Genomic DNA, 19,022 nt, shown 5'->3' on the forward strand with positions numbered 1-19,022 from the left:
ATTGTCACCAGAAGAGCAATACAAAATGTACAAGTGATATATTAAAATCATATTTCCAGCTTGAATTTCAATGATGCATTGGGGCAACGATTTTGTGAGAAACATCTTCACCCTTAAATAAAGATTTTCTTAATTCCTTACCTGTGTGCTAATTAGATATCACCTTGTTTTCACATTAAACAGACTTCCACATGAGAAAGCAGCAAGGATGCAGTGGCGTTAATGTTTCCTGGTGTCAACCTGTATTATTTCAGTAGACATTGAAATGAGGATGCATCTTGCTGCCTTTCCAATGAAGCAAGTTTAATTTAGTAATAGGTGAAAAACCATCCTTACAAAGGTGTTAATCAGAGACTTGGCTTTGTGGACACTTTTCAGAGAACAAATTTGTTAGCATAAAAATAAAGCCAGAAAATAAAGAGCTGTTTAATCACTCAATTGGATTTTTCTGCCAGCATATTTTTTTTCTCTGCAACCCACTGCTAAATTGTGCTTCCTAGCTGTTTTTATAAAATCACTGAATCAAATCTAACTCTGATTACATCAGAGAAGGCCAGGTACCCTACACCATAACAGGGGGTATGAAATTTGACTTGTCTACTTAAAGATCACCAAAATCTGATAACAAGGTCAATTAGGTCCCTGGGTGGGATTGAACCACCAACCTTTTGGTTAATAGCCGTACATACTAACTGATTGCGCCACAGAGACACTTTGCAAAAGTCCATACTGACAAAGGCTAATAAGCATTCATCTAAAACGTTTCCTAGAAAAACTTTAAAAAGTCAATAATCTGGAGAGTTTTTGTAAGATGTTTCTTCCATCAACCAACGAAGAAACACATTGGTACTTTCCCATGATGAGTGAGTGATTCAGGATCTCTTGAACTTACATGTGCAGCAGAGTACTGCAATGGAAGCATGCTGGGCCCATAACCCAGAGGTAGGCAGATTGAAACTATCCTCTGCTGTATGCATTTTTTTTTTGTTAATTAAAGTAATCCAAAACTGGGATTGATATTTTGTCTCTTTTATTTTTACTTAAAGTACAATAACTTTTACCATTTTAATTTGTTTTAATAGTATATTGACAGTATTGTTTTCTTTCAAAAATCCACTTCATTTTCTTTACCCTATTATTAAAATGGTAATTGACAAAAACAAACTACATTGTCACCAGAAGAGCAATACAAAATGTACAAGTGATATATTAAAATCATCTTTCCAGCTTGAATTTCAATGATGCATTGGGTCAACAATTTTGTGAGAAACATCTTCACCCTTACATAAAGATTTTCTTAATTCCTTACCTGTGTGCTAATTAGATATCACCTTGTTTTCACATTAAACAGACTTCCACATGAGAAAGCAGCAAGGATGCAGTGGCGTTAATGTTTCCTGGTGTCAACCTGTATTATTTCAGTAGACATTGAAATGAGGATACATCTTGCTGCCTTTCCAATGAAGCAAGTTTAATTTAGTAATAGGTGAAAAACCATCCCTACAAAGGTGTTAATCAGAGACTTGGCTTTGTGGACACTTTTCAGAGAACAAATTTGTTAGCATAAAAATAAAGCCAGAAAATGAAGAGCTGTTTAATCACGCAATTTGATTTTTTTGCCAGCATATTTCTTTTTCTCTGCAACCCACTGCTAAATTGTGCTTCCTAGATGTTTTTATAAAATCACTGAATCAAATCTAACTCTGATTACATCAGAGAAGGCCAGGTACCCTACACCATAACAGGGGGTATGAAATTTGACTTGTCTACTTAAAGATCACCAAAAACTGATAACAAGGTCAATTACGTCCCTGGGTGGGATTGAACCACCAACCTTTTGGTTAATAGCCGTACACACTAACTGATTGCGCCACAGAGACACTTTGCAAAAGTACATACTGACAAATGCTAATAAGCATTCATCTAAAACGTTTCCTAGAAAAACTTAAAAAAATCAATAATCTGGAGAATTTTTGTAAGATGTTTCTTCTATCAACCAACGAAGAAACACATTGGTACTTTCCCATGATGAGTGAGTTCTTCAGGATATCTTGCACTTACATGTGCAGCAGAGTACAGCAATGGAAGCATGCTGGGCCCATAACCCAGAGGTAGGCAGATTGAAACTATCCTCTGCTATATGCATTTTTTTGTTTGTTAATTAAAGTAATCCAAAACTGGGATTGATATTTTGTCTCTTTTATTTTTACTTAAAGTACAATAACTTTTACCATTTTAATTTGTTTTAATAGTATATTGACAGTATTGTTTTCTTTCAAAAATCCACTTCATTTTCTTTACCCTATTATTAAAATGGTAATTGACAAAAACAAACTACATTGTCACCAGAAGAGCAATACAAAATGTACAAGTGATATATTAAAATCATCTTTCCAGCTTGAATTTCAATGATGCATTGGGTCAACAATTTTGTGAGAAACATCTTCACCCTTAAATAAAGATTTTCTTAATTCCTTACCTGTGTGCTAATTATATATCACCTTGTTTTCACATTAAACAGACTTCCACATGAGAAAGCAGCAAGGATGCAGTGGCGTTAATGTTTCCTGGTGTCAACTTGTATTATTTCAGTAGACATTGAAATGAGGATGCATCTTGCTGCCTTTCCAATGAAGCAAGTTTAATTTAGTAATAGGTGAAAAACCATCCTTACAAAGGTGTTAATCAGAGACTTGGCTTTGTGGACACTTTTCAGAGAACAAATTTGTTAGCATAAAAATAAAGCCAGAAAATGAAGAGCTCTTTAATCACTCGATTGGATTTTTCTGCCAGCATATTTTTTTTCTCTGCAACCCACTGCTAAATTGTGCTTCCTAGCTGTTTTTTATAAAATCACTGAATCAAATCTAACTCTGATTACATCAGAGAAGGCCATGTACCCTACACCATAAGAGGAGGTTTGACATTTTGACTTGTCTACTTAAATATCACCAAAATCTGATCACAAGGTTAATTACGTCCCTGGGTGGGATTGAACCACCAACCTTTTGGTTAATAGCCAAACACACTAACCGATTGCGCCACAGAGACACTTTGCAAAAAGTACATACTGACAAAGGCTAATAAGCATACATCTAGAACGTTTCCTAGAAAAACATTAAAAAATCAATAATCTGGAGAGTTTTTGTAAGATGTTTCTTCCATCAACCAACGAATAAACACATTGGTACTTTGCCATGATGAGTGAGTGCTTCAGGATCTCTTGCACTTACATGGGCAGCAGAGTACTGCAATGGAAGCATGCTGGACCCATAACCCAGAGGTAGGCAGATTGAAACTATCCTTTGCTATATGCATTTTTTTTGTTAATTTAAGTAATCAAAACTGGGATTGATATTTTTGCTCTTTTATTTTTACTTAAAGTACAATAACTTTTACCATTTTAATTTGTTTTAATAGTATATTGACAGTATAGTTTTCTTTCAAAAATCCACTTAATTTTCTTTACCCTGTTATTAAAATGGTAATTGACAAAAAAACTACATTGTCACCAGAAGAGCAATACAAAATGTACAAGTGATATATTAAAATCATCTTTCCAGCTTGAATTTCAATGATGCATTGGGGCAACAATTTTGTGAGAAACATCTTCACCCTTAAATAAAGATTTTCTTAATTCCTTACCTGTGTGCTAATTAGATATCACCTTGTTTTCACATTAAACAGACTTCCACATGAGAAAGCAGCAAGGATGCAGTGGCGTTAATGTTTCCTGGTGTCAACCTGTATTATTTCAGTAGACATTGAAATGAGGATGCATCTTGCTGCCTTTCCAATGAAGCAAGTTTAATTTAGTAATAGGTGAAAAACCATCCCTACAAAGGTGTTAATCAGAGACTTGGCTTTGTGGACACTTTTCAGAGAACAAATTTGTTAGCATAAAAATAAAGCCAGAAAATGAAGAGCTGTTTAATCACGCAATTTGATTTTTTTGCCAGCATATTTCTTTTTCTCTGCAACCCACTGCTAAATTGTGCTTCCTAGATGTTTTTATAAAATCACTGAATCAAATCTAACTCTGATTACATCAGAGAAGGCCAGGTACCCTACACCATAACAGGGGGTATGAAATTTGACTTGTCTACTTAAAGATCACCAAAATCTGATAACAAGGTCAATTAGGTCCCTGGGTGGGATTGAACCACCAACCTTTTGGTTAATAGCCATACATACTAACTGATTGCGCCACAGAGACACTTTGCGAAAGTCTATACTGACAAAGGCTAATAAGCATTCATCTAAAACGTTTCCTAGAAAAACTTTAAAAAGTCAATAATCTGGAGAGTTTTTGTAAGATGTTTCTTCCATCAACCAACGAAGAAACACATTGGTACTTTCCCATGATGAGTGAGTGCTTCAGGATCTCTTGAACTTACATGTGCAGCAGAGTACTGCAATGGAAGCATGCTGGGCCCATAACCCAGAGGTAGGCAGATTGAAACTATCCTCTGCTATATGCATTTTTTTTTGTTAATTAAAGTAATCCAAAACTGGGATTGATATTTTGTCTCTTTTATTTTTACTTAAAGTACAATAACTTTTACCATTTTAATTTGTTTTAATAGTATATTGACAGTATTGTTTTCTTTCAAAAATCCACTTCATTTTCTTTACCCTATTATTAAAATGGTAATTGACAAAAACAAACTACATTGTCACCAGAAGAGCAATACAAAATGTACAAGTGATATATTAAAATCATCTTTCCAGCTTGAATTTCAATGATGCATTGGGTCAACGATTTTGTGAGAAACATCTTCACCCTTAAATAAAGATTTTCTTAATTCCTTACCTGTGTGCTAATTAGATATCACCTTGTTTTCACATTAAACAGACTTCCACATGAGAAAGCAGCAAGGATGCAGTGGCGTTAATGTTTCCTGGTGTCAACCTGTATTATTTCAGTAGACATTGAAATGAGGATGCATCTTGCTGCCTTTCCAATGAAGCAAGTTTAATTTAGTAATAGGTGAAAAACCATCCCTACAAAGGTGTTAATCAGAGACTTGGCTTTGTGGACACTTTTCAGAGAACAAATTTGTTAGCATAAAAATAAAGCCAGAAAATGAAGACCTGTTTAATCGCGCAATTTGATTTTTTTGCCAGCATATTTCTTTTTCTCTGCAACCCACTGCTAAATTGTGCTTCCTAGATGTTTTTATAAAATCACTGAATCAAATCTAACTCTGATTACATCAGAGAAGGCCAGGTACCCTACACCATAACAGGGGGTATGAAATTTGACTTGTCTACTTAAAGATCACCAAAATCTGATAACAATGTCAATTACGTCCCTGGGTGGGATTGAACCACCAACCTTTTGGTTAATAGCCGTACACACTAACTGATTGCGCCACAGAGACACTTTGCAAAAAGTACATACTGACAAATGCTAATAAGCATTCATCTAAAACGTTTCCTAGAAAAACTTAAAAAAGTCAATAATCTGGAGAGTTTTTGTAAGATGTTTCATCTATCAACCAACGAAGAAACACATTGGTACTTTCCCATGATGAGTGAGTGCTTCAGGATCTCTTGCACTTACATGTGCAGCAGAGTACAGCAATGGAAGCATGCTGGGCCCATAACCCAGAGGTAGGCAGATTGAAACTATCCTCTGCTATATGCATTTTTTTGTTTGTTAATTAAAGTAATCCAAAACTGGGATTGATATTTTGGCTCTTTTATTTTTACTGAAAGTACAATAACTTTTACCATTTTAATTTGTTTTAATAGTATATTGACAGTATTGTTTTCTTTCAAAAATCCACTTCATTTTCTTTACCCTATTATTAAAATGGTAATTGACAAAAACAAACTACATTGTCACCAGAAGAGCAATACAAAATGTACAAGTGATATATTAAAATCATATTTCCAGCTTGAATTTCAATGATGCATTGGGGCAACGATTTTGTGAGAAACATCTTCACCCTTAAATAAAGATTTTCTTAATTCCTTACCTGTGTGCTAATTAGATATCACCTTGTTTTCACATTAAACAGACTTCCACATGAGAAAGCAGCAAGGATGCAGTGGCGTTAATGTTTCCTGGTGTCAACCTGTATTATTTCAGTAGACATTGAAATGAGGATGCATCTTGCTGCCTTTCCAATGAAGCAAGTTTAATTTAGTAATAGGTGAAAAACCATCCTTACAAAGGTGTTAATCAGAGACTTGGCTTTGTGGACACTTTTCAGAGAACAAATTTGTTAGCATAAAAATAAAGCCAGAAAATAAAGAGCTGTTTAATCACTCAATTGGATTTTTCTGCCAGCATATTTTTTTTCTCTGCAACCCACTGCTAAATTGTGCTTCCTAGCTGTTTTTATAAAATCACTGAATCAAATCTAACTCTGATTACATCAGAGAAGGCCAGGTACCCTACACCATAACAGGGGGTATGAAATTTGACTTGTCTACTTAAAGATCACCAAAATCTGATAACAAGGTCAATTAGGTCCCTGGGTGGGATTGAACCACCAACCTTTTGGTTAATAGCCGTACATACTAACTGATTGCGCCACAGAGACACTTTGCAAAAGTCCATACTGACAAAGGCTAATAAGCATTCATCTAAAACGTTTCCTCGAAAAACTTTAAAAAGTCAATAATCTGGAGAGTTTTTGTAAGATGTTTCTTCCATCAACCAACGAAGAAACACATTGGTACTTTCCCATGATGAGTGAGTGATTCAGGATCTCTTGAACTTACATGTGCAGCAGAGTACTGCAATGGAAGCATGCTGGGCCCATAACCCAGAGGTAGGCAGATTGAAACTATCCTCTGCTGTATGCATTTTTTTTTTGTTAATTAAAGTAATCCAAAACTGGGATTGATATTTTGTCTCTTTTATTTTTACTTAAAGTACAATAACTTTTACCATTTTAATTTGTTTTAATAGTATATTGACAGTATTGTTTTCTTTCAAAAATCCACTTCATTTTCTTTACCCTATTATTAAAATGGTAATTGACAAAAACAAACTACATTGTCACCAGAAGAGCAATACAAAATGTACAAGTGATATATTAAAATCATCTTTCCAGCTTGAATTTCAATGATGCATTGGGTCAACAATTTTGTGAGAAACATCTTCACCCTTACATAAAGATTTTCTTAATTCCTTACCTGTGTGCTAATTAGATATCACCTTGTTTTCACATTAAACAGACTTCCACATGAGAAAGCAGCAAGGATGCAGTGGCGTTAATGTTTCCTGGTGTCAACCTGTATTATTTCAGTAGACATTGAAATGAGGATACATCTTGCTGCCTTTCCAATGAAGCAAGTTTAATTTAGTAATAGGTGAAAAACCATCCCTACAAAGGTGTTAATCAGAGACTTGGCTTTGTGGACACTTTTCAGAGAACAAATTTGTTAGCATAAAAATAAAGCCAGAAAATGAAGAGCTGTTTAATCACGCAATTTGATTTTTTTGCCAGCATATTTCTTTTTCTCTGCAACCCACTGCTAAATTGTGCTTCCTAGATGTTTTTATAAAATCACTGAATCAAATCTAACTCTGATTACATCAGAGAAGGCCAGGTACCCTACACCATAACAGGGGGTATGAAATTTGACTTGTCTACTTAAAGATCACCAAAAACTGATAACAAGGTCAATTACGTCCCTGGGTGGGATTGAACCACCAACCTTTTGGTTAATAGCCGTACACACTAACTGATTGCGCCACAGAGACACTTTGCAAAAGTACATACTGACAAATGCTAATAAGCATTCATCTAAAACGTTTCCTAGAAAAACTTAAAAAAATCAATAATCTGGAGAATTTTTGTAAGATGTTTCTTCTATCAACCAACGAAGAAACACATTGGTACTTTCCCATGATGAGTGAGTTCTTCAGGATATCTTGCACTTACATGTGCAGCAGAGTACAGCAATGGAAGCATGCTGGGCCCATAACCCAGAGGTAGGCAGATTGAAACTATCCTCTGCTATATGCATTTTTTTGTTTGTTAATTAAAGTAATCCAAAACTGGGATTGATATTTTGTCTCTTTTATTTTTACTTAAAGTACAATAACTTTTACCATTTTAATTTGTTTTAATAGTATATTGACAGTATTGTTTTCTTTCAAAAATCCACTTCATTTTCTTTACCCTATTATTAAAATGGTAATTGACAAAAACAAACTACATTGTCACCAGAAGAGCAATACAAAATGTACAAGTGATATATTAAAATCATCTTTCCAGCTTGAATTTCAATGATGCATTGGGTCAACAATTTTGTGAGAAACATCTTCACCCTTAAATAAAGATTTTCTTAATTCCTTACCTGTGTGCTAATTATATATCACCTTGTTTTCACATTAAACAGACTTCCACATGAGAAAGCAGCAAGGATGCAGTGGCGTTAATGTTTCCTGGTGTCAACTTGTATTATTTCAGTAGACATTGAAATGAGGATGCATCTTGCTGCCTTTCCAATGAAGCAAGTTTAATTTAGTAATAGGTGAAAAACCATCCTTACAAAGGTGTTAATCAGAGACTTGGCTTTGTGGACACTTTTCAGAGAACAAATTTGTTAGCATAAAAATAAAGCCAGAAAATGAAGAGCTCTTTAATCACTCGATTGGATTTTTCTGCCAGCATATTTTTTTTCTCTGCAACCCACTGCTAAATTGTGCTTCCTAGCTGTTTTTTATAAAATCACTGAATCAAATCTAACTCTGATTACATCAGAGAAGGCCATGTACCCTACACCATAAGAGGAGGTTTGACATTTTGACTTGTCTACTTAAATATCACCAAAATCTGATCACAAGGTTAATTACGTCCCTGGGTGGGATTGAACCACCAACCTTTTGGTTAATAGCCAAACACACTAACCGATTGCGCCACAGAGACACTTTGCAAAAAGTACATACTGACAAAGGCTAATAAGCATACATCTAGAACGTTTCCTAGAAAAACATTAAAAAATCAATAATCTGGAGAGTTTTTGTAAGATGTTTCTTCCATCAACCAACGAATAAACACATTGGTACTTTGCCATGATGAGTGAGTGCTTCAGGATCTCTTGCACTTTCATGGGCAGCAGAGTACTGCAATGGAAGCATGCTGGACCCATAACCCAGAGGTAGGCAGATTGAAACTATCCTTTGCTATATGCATTTTTTTTGTTAATTTAAGTAATCAAAACTGGGATTGATATTTTTGCTCTTTTATTTTTACTTAAAGTACAATAACTTTTACCATTTTAATTTGTTTTAATAGTATATTGACAGTATAGTTTTCTTTCAAAAATCCACTTAATTTTCTTTACCCTGTTATTAAAATGGTAATTGACAAAAAAACTACATTGTCACCAGAAGAGCAATACAAAATGTACAAGTGATATATTAAAATCATCTCTCCAGCTTGAATTTCAATGATGCATTGGGGCAACAATTTTGTGAGAAACATCTTCACCCTTAAATAAAGATTTTCTTAATTCCTTACCTGTGTGCTAATTAGATATCACCTTGTTTTCACATTAAACAGACTTCCACATGAGAAAGCAGCAAGGATGCAGTGGCGTTAATGTTTCCTGGTGTCAACCTGTATTATTTCAGTAGACATTGAAATGAGGATGCATCTTGCTGCCTTTCCAATGAAGCAAGTTTAATTTAGTAATAGGTGAAAAACCATCCCTACAAAGGTGTTAATCAGAGACTTGGCTTTGTGGACACTTTTCAGAGAACAAATTTGTTAGCATAAAAATAAAGCCAGAAAATGAAGAGCTGTTTAATCACGCAATTTGATTTTTTTGCCAGCATATTTCTTTTTCTCTGCAACCCACTGCTAAATTGTGCTTCCTAGATGTTTTTATAAAATCACTGAATCAAATCTAACTCTGATTACATCAGAGAAGGCCAGGTACCCTACACCATAACAGGGGGTATGAAATTTGACTTGTCTACTTAAAGATCACCAAAATCTGATAACAAGGTCAATTAGGTCCCTGGGTGGGATTGAACCACCAACCTTTTGGTTAATAGCCATACATACTAACTGATTGCGCCACAGAGACACTTTGCGAAAGTCTATACTGACAAAGGCTAATAAGCATTCATCTAAAACGTTTCCTAGAAAAACTTTAAAAAGTCAATAATCTGGAGAGTTTTTGTAAGATGTTTCTTCCATCAACCAACGAAGAAACACATTGGTACTTTCCCATGATGAGTGAGTGCTTCAGGATCTCTTGAACTTACATGTGCAGCAGAGTACTGCAATGGAAGCATGCTGGGCCCATAACCCAGAGGTAGGCAGATTGAAACTATCCTCTGCTATATGCATTTTTTTTTGTTAATTAAAGTAATCCAAAACTGGGATTGATATTTTGTCTCTTTTATTTTTACTTAAAGTACAATAACTTTTACCATTTTAATTTGTTTTAATAGTATATTGACAGTATTGTTTTCTTTCAAAAATCCACTTCATTTTCTTTACCCTATTATTAAAATGGTAATTGACAAAAACAAACTACATTGTCACCAGAAGAGCAATACAAAATGTACAAGTGATATATTAAAATCATCTTTCCAGCTTGAATTTCAATGATGCATTGGGTCAACGATTTTGTGAGAAACATCTTCACCCTTAAATAAAGATTTTCTTAATTCCTTACCTGTGTGCTAATTAGATATCACCTTGTTTTCACATTAAACAGACTTCCACATGAGAAAGCAGCAAGGATGCAGTGGCGTTAATGTTTCCTGGTGTCAACCTGTATTATTTCAGTAGACATTGAAATGAGGATGCATCTTGCTGCCTTTCCAATGAAGCAAGTTTAATTTAGTAATAGGTGAAAAACCATCCCTACAAAGGTGTTAATCAGAGACTTGGCTTTGTGGACACTTTTCAGAGAACAAATTTGTTAGCATAAAAATAAAGCCAGAAAATGAAGACCTGTTTAATCGCGCAATTTGATTTTTTTGCCAGCATATTTCTTTTTCTCTGCAACCCACTGCTAAATTGTGCTTCCTAGATGTTTTTATAAAATCACTGAATCAAATCTAACTCTGATTACATCAGAGAAGGCCAGGTACCCTACACCATAACAGGGGGTATGAAATTTGACTTGTCTACTTAAAGATCACCAAAATCTGATAACAATGTCAATTACGTCCCTGGGTGGGATTGAACCACCAACCTTTTGGTTAATAGCCGTACACACTAACTGATTGCGCCACAGAGACACTTTGCAAAAAGTACATACTGACAAATGCTAATAAGCATTCATCTAAAACGTTTCCTAGAAAAACTTAAAAAAGTCAATAATCTGGAGAGTTTTTGTAAGATGTTTCATCTATCAACCAACGAAGAAACACATTGGTACTTTCCCATGATGAGTGAGTGCTTCAGGATCTCTTGCACTTACATGTGCAGCAGAGTACAGCAATGGAAGCATGCTGGGCCCATAACCCAGAGGTAGGCAGATTGAAACTATCCTCTGCTATATGCATTTTTTTGTTTGTTAATTAAAGTAATCCAAAACTGGGATTGATATTTTGGCTCTTTTATTTTTACTGAAAGTACAATAACTTTTACCATTTTAATTTGTTTTAATAGTATATTGACAGTATTGTTTTCTTTCAAAAATCCACTTCATTTTCTTTACCCTATTATTAAAATGGTAATTGACAAAAACAAACTACATTGTCACCAGAAGAGCAATACAAAATGTACAAGTGATATATTAAAATCATCTTTCCAGCTTGAATTTCAATGATGCATTGGGGCAACGATTTTGTGAGAAACATCTTCACCCTTAAATAAAGATTTTCTTAATTCCTTACCTGTGTGCTAATTAGATATCACCTTGTTTTCACATTAAACAGACTTCCACATGAGAAAGCAGCAAGGATGCAGTGGCATTAATGTTTCCTAGTGTCAACCTGTATTATTTCAGTAGACATTGAAATGAGGATGCATCTTGCTGCCTTTCCAATGAAGCAAGTTTAATTTAGTAATAGGTGAAAAACCATCCTTACAAAGGTGTTAATCAGAGACTTGGCTTTGTGGACACTTTTCAGAGAACAAATTTGTTAGCATAAAAATAAAGCAAGAAAATAAAGAGCTGTTTAATCACTCAATTGGATTTTTCTGCCAGCATATTTTTTTTCTCTGCAACCCACTGCTAAATTGTGCTTCCTAGCTGTTTTTATAAAATCACTGAATCAAATCTAACTCTGATTACATCAGAGAAGGCCAGGTACCCTACACCATAACAGGGGGTTTGAAATTTTGACTTGTCTACTTAAAGATCACCAAAATCTGATAACAAGGTCAATTAGGTCCCTGGGTGGGATTGAACCACCAACCTTTTGGCTAATAGCCGTACATACTAACTGATTGCGCCACAGAGACACTTTGCAAAAGTCCATACTGACAAAGGCTAATAAGCATTCATCTAAAACGTTTCCTAGAAAAACTTTAAAAAGTCAATAATCTGGAGAGTTTTTGTAAGATGTTTCTTCCATCAACCAACAAAGAAACACATTGGTACTTTCCCATGATGAGTGAGTGCTTCAGGATCTCTTGAACTTACATGTGCAGCAGAGTACTGCAATGGAAGCATGCTGGGCCCATAACCCAGAGGTAGGCAGATTGAAACTATCCTCTGCTATATGCATTTTTTTTTTGTTAATTAAAGTAATCCAAAACTGGGATTGATATTTTGTCTCTTTTATTTTTACTTAAAGTACAATAACTTTTACCATTTTAATTTGTTTTAATAGTATATTGACAGTATTGTTTTCTTTCAAAAATCCACTTCATTTTCTTTACCCTATTATTAAAATGGTAATTGACAAAAACAAACTACATTGTCACCAGAAGAGCAATACAAAATGTACAAGTGATATATTAAAATCATCTTTCCAGCTTGAATTTCAATGTTGCATTGGGTCAACAATTTTGTGAGAAACATCTTCACCCTTAAATAAAGATTTTCTTAATTCCTTACCTGTGTGCTAATTAGATATCACCTTGTTTTCACATTAAACAGACTTCCACATGAGAAAGCAGCAAGGATGCAGTGGCGTTAATGTTTCCTGGTGTCAACTTGTATTATTTCAGTAGACATTGAAATGAGGATGCATCTTGCTGCCTTTCCAATGAAGCAAGTTTAATTTAGTAATAGGTGAAAAACCATCCTTACAAAGGTGTTAATCAGAGACTTGGCTTTGTGGACACTTTTCAGAGAACAAATTTGTTAGCATAAAAATAAAGCCAGAAAATGAAGAGCTGTTTAATCACTCGATTGGATTTTTCTGCCAGCATATTTTTTTTCTCTGCAACCCACTGCTAAATTGTGCTTCCTAGCTGTTTTTATAAAATCACTGAATCAAATCTAACTCTGATTACATCAGAGAAGGCCAGGTACCCTACACCATAACAGGGGGTTTGAAATTTTGACTTGTCTACTTAAAGATCACCAAAATCTGATAACAAGGTTAATTACGTCCCTGGGTGGGATTGAACCACCAACCTTTTGGTTAATAGCCAAACACACTAACCGATTGCGCCACAGAGACACTTTGCAAAAGTCCATACTGACAAAGGCTAATAAGCATTCATCTAAAACGTTTCCTAGAAAAACTTAAAAAAGTCAATAATCTGGAGAGTTTTTGTAAGATGTTTCTTCTATCAACCAACGAAGAAACACATTGGTACTTTCCCATGATGAGTGAGTGCTTCAGGATCTCTTGCACTTACATGTGCAGCAGAGTACAGCAATGGAAGCATGCTGGGCCCATAACCCAGAGGTAGGCAGATTGAAACTATCCTCTGCTATATGCATTTTTTTGTTTGTTAATTAAAGTAATCCAAAACTGGGATTGATATTTTGGCTCTTTTATTTTTACTGAAAGTACAATAACTTTTACCATTTTAATTTGTTTTAATAGTATATTGACAGTATTGTTTTCTTTCAAAAATCCACTTAATTTTCTTTACCCTATTATTAAAATGGTAATTGACAAAAACAAACTACATTGTCACCAGAAGAGCAATACAAAATGTACAAGTGATATATTAAAATCATATTTCCAGCTTGAATTTCAATGATGCATTGGGGCAACGATTTTGTGAGAAACATCTTCACCCTTAAATAAAGATTTTCTTAATTCCTTACCTGTGTGCTAATTAGATATCACCTTGTTTTCACATTAAACAGACTTCCACATGAGAAAGCAGCAAGGATGCAGTGGCGTTAATGTTTCCTGGTGTCAACCTGTATTATTTCAGTAGACATTGAAATGAGGATGCATCTTGCTGCCTTTCCAATGAAGCAAGTTTAATTTAGTAATAGGTGAAAAACCATCCTTACAAAGGTGTTAATCAGAGACTTGGCTTTGTGGACACTTTTCAGAGAACAAATTTGTTAGCATAAAAATAAAGCCAGAAAATAAAGAGCTGTTTAATCACTCAATTGGATTTTTCTGCCAGCATATTTTTTTTCTCTGCAACCCACTGCTAAATTGTGCTTCCTAGCTGTTTTTATAAAATCACTGAATCAAATCTAACTCTGATTACATCAGAGAAGGCCAGGTACCCTACACCATAACAGGGGGTTTGAAATTTTGACTTGTCTACTTAAAGATCACCAAAATCTGATAACAAGGTCAATTAGGTCCCTGGGTGGGATTGAACCACCAACCTTTTGGTTAATAGCCGTACATACTAACTGATTGCGCCACAGAGACACTTTGCGAAAGTCCATACTGACAAAGGCTAATAAGCATTCATCTAAAACGTTTCCTAGAAAAACTTTAAAAAGTCAATAATCTGGAGAGTTTTTGTAAGATGTTTCTTCCATCAACCAACGAAGAAACACATTGGTACTTTCCCATGATGAGTGAGTGATTCAGGATCTCTTGAACTTACATGTGCAGCAGAGTACTGCAATGGAAGCATGCTGGGCCCATAACCCAGAGGTAGGCAGATTGAAACTATCCTCTGCTGTATGCATTTTTTTTTGTTAATTAAAGTAATCCAAAACTGGGATTGATATTTTGTCTCTTTTATTTTTACTTAAAGTACAATAACTTTTACCATTTTAATTTGTTTTAATAGTATATTGACAGTATTGTTTTCTTTCAAAAATCCACTTCATTTTCTTTACCCTATTATTAAAATGGTAATTGACAAAAACAAACTACATTGTCACCAGAAGAGCAATACAAAATGTACAAGTGATATATTAAAATCATCTTTCCAGCTTGAATTTCAATGATGCATTGGGTCAACAATTTTGTGAGAAACATCTTCACCCTTAAATAAAGATTTTCTTAATTCCTTACCTGTGTGCTAATTAGATATCACCTTGTTTTCACATTAAACAGACTTCCACATGAGAAAGCAGCAAGGATGCAGTGGCGTTAATGTTTCCTGGTGTCAACCTGTATTATTTCAGTAGACATTGAAATGAGGATACATCTTGCTGCCTTTCCAATGAAGCAAGTTTAATTTAGTAATAGGTGAAAAACCATCCCTACAAAGGTGTTAATCAGAGACTTGGCTTTGTGGACACTTTTCAGAGAACAAATTTGTTAGCATAAAAATAAAGCCAGAAAATGAAGAGCTGTTTAATCACGCAATTTGATTTTTTTGCCAGCATATTTCTTTTTCTCTGCAACCCACTGCTAAATTGTGCTTCCTAGATGTTTTTATAAAATCACTGAATCAAATCTAACTCTGATTACATCAGAGAAGGCCAGGTACCCTACACCATAACAGGGGGTATGAAATTTGACTTGTCTACTTAAAGATCACCAAAAACTGATAACAAGGTCAATTACGTCCCTGGGTGGGATTGAACCACCAACCTTTTGGTTAATAGCCGTACACACTAACTGATTGCGCCACAGAGACACTTTGCAAAAGTACATACTGACAAATGCTAATAAGCATTCATCTAAAACGTTTCCTAGAAAAACTTAAAAAAATCAATAATCTGGAGAATTTTTGTAAGATGTTTCTTCTATCAACCAACGAAGAAACACATTGGTACTTTCCCATGATGAGTGAGTTCTTCAGGATATCTTGCACTTACATGTGCAGCAGAGTACAGCAATGGAAGCATGCTGGGCCCATAACCCAGAGGTAGGCAGATTGAAACTATCCTCTGCTATATGCATTTTTTTTTTGTTAATTAAAGTAATCCAAAACTGGGATTGATATTTTGTCTCTTTTATTTTTACTTAAAGTACAATAACTTTTACCATTTTAATTTGTTTTAATAGTATATTGACAGTATTGTTTTCTTTCAAAAATCCACTTCATTTTCTTTACCCTATTATTAAAATGGTAATTGACAAAAACAAACTACATTGTCACCAGAAGAGCAATACAAAATGTACAAGTGATATATTAAAATCATCTTTCCAGCTTGAATTTCAATGTTGCATTGGGTCAACAATTTTGTGAGAAACATCTTCACCCTTAAATAAAGATTTTCTTAATTCCTTACCTGTGTGCTAATTAGATATCACCTTGTTTTCACATTAAACAGACTTCCACATGAGAAAGCAGCAAGGATGCAGTGGCGTTAATGTTTCCTGGTGTCAACTTGTATTATTTCAGTAGACATTGAAATGAGGATGCATCTTGCTGCCTTTCCAATGAAGCAAGTTTAATTTAGTAATAGGTGAAAAACCATCCTTACAAAGGTGTTAATCAGAGACTTGGCTTTGTGGACACTTTTCAGAGAACAAATTTGTTAGCATAAAAATAAAGCCAGAAAATGAAGAGCTGTTTAATCACTCGATTGGATTTTTCTGCCAGCATATTTTTTTTCTCTGCAACCCACTGCTAAATTGTGCTTCCTAGCTGTTTTTATAAAATCACTGAATCAAATCTAACTCTGATTACATCAGAGAAGGCCAGGTACCCTACACCATAACAGGGGGTTTGAAATTTTGACTTGTCTACTTAAAGATCACCAAAATCTGATAACAAGGTTAATTACGTCCCTGGGTGGGATTGAACCACCAACCTTTTGGTTAATAGCCAAACACACTAACCGATTGCGCCACAGAGACACTTTGCAAAAGTCCATACTGACAAAGGCTAATAAGCATTCATCTAAAACGTTTCCTAGAAAAACTTAAAAAAGTCAATAATCTGGAGAGTTTTTGTAAGATGTTTCTTCTATCAACCAACGAAGAAACACATTGGTACTTTCCCATGATGAGTGAGTGCTTCAGGATCTCTTGCACTTACATGTGCAGCAGAGTACAGCAATGGAAGCATGCTGGGCCCATAACCCAGAGGTAGGCAGATTGAAACTATCCTCTGCTATATGCATTTTTTTGTTTGTTAATTAAAGTAATCCAAAACTGGGATTGATATTTTGGCTCTTTTATTTTTACTGAAAGTACAATAACTTTTACCATTTTAATTTGTTTTAATAGTATATTGACAGTATTGTTTTCTTTCAAAAATCCACTTAATTTTCTTTACCCTATTATTAAAATGGTAATTGACAAAAACAAACTACATTGTCACCAGAAGAGCAATACAAAATGTACAAGTGATATATTAAAATCATATTTCCAGCTTGAATTTCAATGATGCATTGGGGCAACGATTTTGTGAGAAACATCTTCACCCTTAAATAAAGATTTTCTTAATTCCTTACCTGTGTGCTAATTAGATATCACCTTGTTTTCACATTAAACAGACTTCCACATGAGAAAGCAGCAAGGATGCAGTGGCGTTAATGTTTCCTGGTGTCAACCTGTATTATTTCAGTAGACATTGAAATGAGGATGCATCTTGCTGCCTTTCCAATGAAGCAAGTTTAATTTAGTAATAGGTGAAAAACCATCCTTACAAAGGTGTTAATCAGAGACTTGGCTTTGTGGACACTTTTCAGAGAACAAATTTGTTAGCATAAAAATAAAGCCAGAAAATAAAGAGCTGTTTAATCACTCAATTGGATTTTTCTGCCAGCATATTTTTTTTCTCTGCAACCCACTGCTAAATTGTGCTTCCTAGCTGTTTTTATAAAATCACTGAATCAAATCTAACTCTGATTACATCAGAGAAGGCCAGGTACCCTACACCATAACAGGGGGTTTGAAATTTTGACTTGTCTACTTAAAGATCACCAAAATCTGATAACAAGGTCAATTAGGTCCCTGGGTGGGATTGAACCACCAACCTTTTGGTTAATAGCCGTACATACTAACTGATTGCGCCACAGAGACACTTTGCGAAAGTCCATACTGACAAAGGCTAATAAGCATTCATCTAAAACGTTTCCTAGAAAAACTTTAAAAAGTCAATAATCTGGAGAGTTTTTGTAAGATGTTTCTTCCATCAACCAACGAAGAAACACATTGATACTTTCCCATGATGAGTGAGTGATTCAGGATCTCTTGAACTTACATGTGCAGCAGAGTACTGCAATGGAAGCATGCTGGGCCCATAACCCAGAGGTAGGCAGATTGAAACTATCCTCTGCTGTATGCATTTTTTTTTGTTAATTAAAGTAATCCAAAACTGGGATTGATATTTTGTCTCTTTTATTTTTACTTAAAGTACAATAACTTTTACCATTTTAATTTGTTTTAATAGTATATTGACAGTATTGTTTTCTTTCAAAAATCCACTTCATTTTCTTTACCCTATTATTAAAATGGTAATTGACAAAAACAAACTACATTGTCACCAGAAGAGCAATACAAAATGTACAAGTGATATATTAAAATCATCTTTCCAGCTTGAATTTCAATGATGCATTGGGTCAACAATTTTGTGAGAAACATCTTCACCCTTAAATAAAGATTTTCTTAATTCCTTACCTGTGTGCTAATTAGATATCACCTTGTTTTCACATTAAACAGACTTCCACATGAGAAAGCAGCAAGGATGCAGTGGCGTTAATGTTTCCTGGTGTCAACCTGTATTATTTCAGTAGACATTGAAATGAGGATACATCTTGCTGCCTTTCCAATGAAGCAAGTTTAATTTAGTAATAGGTGA

At 34.7% G+C, this 19,022-nt stretch overlaps 4 non-coding genes across 4 annotated transcripts; all 4 read right to left on the reverse strand.

Annotated features, from left to right (window-relative positions):
• Nucleotides 1-2,977: 2,977 nt before the first annotated feature.
• Nucleotides 2,978-3,051, reverse strand: TRNAN-AUU (transfer RNA asparagine (anticodon AUU)). The gene has a single exon. It is a non-coding gene; the product is annotated as a tRNA-Asn (tRNA).
• A 5,769-nt stretch (nucleotides 3,052-8,820) lies between these two features.
• On the reverse strand, nucleotides 8,821-8,894 carry TRNAN-AUU (transfer RNA asparagine (anticodon AUU)). Its single transcript has one exon. It is a non-coding gene; the product is annotated as a tRNA-Asn (tRNA).
• A 4,599-nt stretch (nucleotides 8,895-13,493) lies between these two features.
• On the reverse strand, nucleotides 13,494-13,567 carry TRNAN-AUU (transfer RNA asparagine (anticodon AUU)). The gene has a single exon. It is a non-coding gene; the product is annotated as a tRNA-Asn (tRNA).
• Nucleotides 13,568-17,000: 3,433 nt separating this feature from the next.
• TRNAN-AUU (transfer RNA asparagine (anticodon AUU)) lies at nucleotides 17,001-17,074 on the reverse strand. Its single transcript has one exon. It is a non-coding gene; the product is annotated as a tRNA-Asn (tRNA).
• Between the last annotated feature and the right edge of the window lie 1,948 nt (nucleotides 17,075-19,022).

This window comes from Pseudophryne corroboree, chromosome 11, assembly GCF_028390025.1.
Source record: "Pseudophryne corroboree isolate aPseCor3 chromosome 11, aPseCor3.hap2, whole genome shotgun sequence".
In the NCBI taxonomy this organism is placed as follows: domain Eukaryota; kingdom Metazoa; phylum Chordata; class Amphibia; order Anura; family Myobatrachidae; genus Pseudophryne; species Pseudophryne corroboree.